This window comes from Colobus angolensis, unplaced genomic scaffold (genome assembly GCF_000951035.1).
Source record: "Colobus angolensis palliatus isolate OR3802 unplaced genomic scaffold, Cang.pa_1.0 Scaffold236, whole genome shotgun sequence".
In the NCBI taxonomy this organism is placed as follows: Eukaryota; Metazoa; Chordata; class Mammalia; order Primates; family Cercopithecidae; genus Colobus; species Colobus angolensis.
Genome location: NW_012115555.1, coordinates 654761 through 657615, shown reverse-complemented (window position 1 = coordinate 657615; position 2855 = coordinate 654761). Strand labels below are relative to the sequence as shown.

The following is a 2855-nucleotide window of genomic DNA, read 5'->3' as shown; positions in this document are numbered from 1 at the left end:
GGGTACCTGTATTCCCAGCTACTCAGGAGGATGAGGCAGGAGAATTGCATGAATCCAGGAGGCAGAGGTTGCAGTGAGCTGAGATGGTGCCCCTGCACTCCAGCCTGGATGCAGAGTGAGACTCCATCTCAAAATAAATAAACAAATAAAAATAATAAAATGAATGTTTGGTTATATAACCATAATGCCAGTGCAGACCCAAAAAATTAACAATAACTCTGTGTCATCATCTCATACCGTCATTATCCAAATTACATCAAATGTCTCAGAAGTATTTATAGATGATTTGTTTGAATCAGGATCCAAAAAGAATCTACACATTGGCTTTACTTTTTCTTTTTGTGCAGACAGGGTCTCACTGTTGTCCAGGCTGGTCTCTAACTCCTGGACTCATGCATTCCCTCCTGCCTTAGCCGAGTAGCTAGGGTTACAGGCATGTGCCACTACATTGCCTTTGACTCACATTGCATTTCGATGTCTCTTAAATCACTTAATCTACAATAGTCCACCTCCTCTTCCCTTTTTTGTTCTTTTTTTAAATGCCATCTATGCAGAAACAGGGTTATTTGTCCTGTAGAATGTCCCACTCTCTGGATTTGTCACTTTGCTTTGTCAGTGTCATTTAATTTATTCCTCCATCCCTTGTATTTTAGTTATCAAATCTCTGAAGGTTTGATTGGATTCACATTCCATTTTGGAGGAGCAAGAGTCCTTCCTAAGTGCTTCCTATTGTACCTGCACTGTCTGCTTGTCCTTCTCTGATTCAAGCTGCGATTGAGCAGTGGGTTCAGATAGCCATAGCCTGACCTCTCTCTTGTAAGTTTCCCCATCAACCTTTCAACTGACAGTTTGATCCACAGATGTTTTGTCTGATTCAGTTATTCTATGAGGGGTTGCAAAAAGGTGATTTTAAAATTCTCCTATTTCTTCTTCATTTATTAGTTGGAATTCCTCAGTAAAAATTTCACTGGCTGGGCGCGGTGGCTTATACCTGTAATCCTAGCACTTTCGGAGGCCGAGGTGGGCAGATCATCTGAGCTCAGGAGTTCGAGACCAGCCTGGTCAATGTGGCAAAACTTCATCTCTACTAAAAAAAATACAAAAGCCGGGCGCGGTGGCTCAAGCCTGTAATCCCAGCACTTTGGGAGGCTGAACTGGGTGGATCACCTGAGGTCAGGAGTTTGATACCAGCCTGGCCAACATGGTGAAACCCTGTCTCTACTAAAAATACAAAAAATTAGCCAGGCGTGGTGGCGGACACCTGTAATTCCAGCTACTAGGAAGGCTGTGGCAGAAGAATCGCTTGAACCCAGGAGGCGGAAGGTTGCAGTGAGCCAAGATGGCACCATTGCACTCCAGCCTGGGAGACAGAACAAGACTCGGTCTCAAAAAACAAACAAACAAACAAAACAAATACAAAAATTAGCCAGGCATGGTAGCACATGCCTGTAGTTCCAGCTACTCGGGAGGCTGAGGCACGAGAATCACTTGAGCCAGGAAGGTGGAGGTTTTCAGGGAGCTGAGATCACACCACTGCACTCCAGCCTGGGTGACAGAGCAAGACTTTGTCTCAAAAAAAAAAAAAAAAAGGGCTCATCAAGGCTATTTGGTTACCCTGATTACCCTGAAACATGGTTTATATAGGAAAGGTAAGATAAATGCTTAATTTTCCCCTTTCATTAGTGGTTTTGAGAGTAAACTGATGTAATACTTTGTCTTGGTCAGTAAACCACATTGTTACTTCATGGGACACACACACAGAGGGCCTGTCGGAAGCAGGGGTAGAGCAAGATAGGTAATGTGGTTGTGGGGTTCGCCTTTGTAATGCAGATTACTAAACAGAGGTGAAGCAAGGAAGAATGGAGTGCAGCATCTGCAGCAATTGGGATGTCAGCTGCATGTCTAACACCACTACAAACCAACCAGGCACAGTGGCTCATGCCTGTAATCTCAGTACTTTGGGAGGCTGATGTTGGAGGATCACCTGAGGCCAGGAGTTTGAGATCAGCCTGGGCAACATAGTGAGACCCCATCTCCACAAAAAATAAAACTAAATGGGCATGGCGGTGCATGCCTGTAGTCCAAACTACTCAGGAGGCTGAGGCAGGAGGATCACTTGAGCCCAGGAGTTCAAGGCTGCGTAATCAATGATTGTGCCCCAGTCTGGGTAACAGAGTGGGACTCTGTCTCTAAATAAATAAAGAAAGCACATTTTACAAAGTTTTGCTGACAATTTTATTTATTGGAAATAGTGGAAGACAGGAAAGGACACTATGAGTGTCTGATCCATGAACTACTGCCTGGTAGAAACAGAAGTGCTGGGAGGCTTGAGAGAGAGACACGACCTTCCTGGCTAGGTGTGGTGGCTCAGATCTGTAATGCCAGCACTTCGGGAGACCAAGGCAGGATGATCAAATTCAAGGGCAGCCTGGGCAACATGGTGATACCCCATGTCTAAAAAACCTAAAAATTAGCCAGGCATGGTAACACACACCTATAGTCCTAGCTACGTGGGAGGACGGCTTGATCTCTTTGACCCCAGGAGTTCCAGGCAGTAGTGAGCTATGATTGCACCACTGAACACCAACCTAGGTGACAGAGTGAGACCTCATCTCCAAAAAGCCAAACCAAAACAAAAACCTTCAAAAAAGAAAAAAAGCTTGACCTTCCCTCCCTCACCCTTCACAGACCCATGGAATCTGAAACTCTGGCATTGGGGCCACCCGGCATTAACAAGCCTTCTGGGTGATTTCTTTTTTTTTTTTTTTTGAGACGGAGTCTCGCTCTGCCGCCCAGACTGGAGTGCAGTGGCCGGATCTCAGACCCCAGGAGTTCCAGGCAGTAGTGAGCTATGA

General features: G+C 45.3%; 1 protein-coding gene across 1 annotated transcript in view; it reads left to right on the top strand.

The window, feature by feature from the left end:
* SLC44A4 (solute carrier family 44, member 4) overlaps positions 1-1410 on the top strand; it is a 25098-nt gene extending 23688 nt beyond the window's left edge. The window contains exon 22 of the mRNA XM_011944751.1: positions 1324-1410. The gene's annotated coding sequence lies outside the window, so the exon portion shown is untranslated. The remainder of the gene's footprint in view (positions 1-1323) is intronic.
* The last annotated feature ends 1445 nt before the right edge of the window (positions 1411-2855 follow it).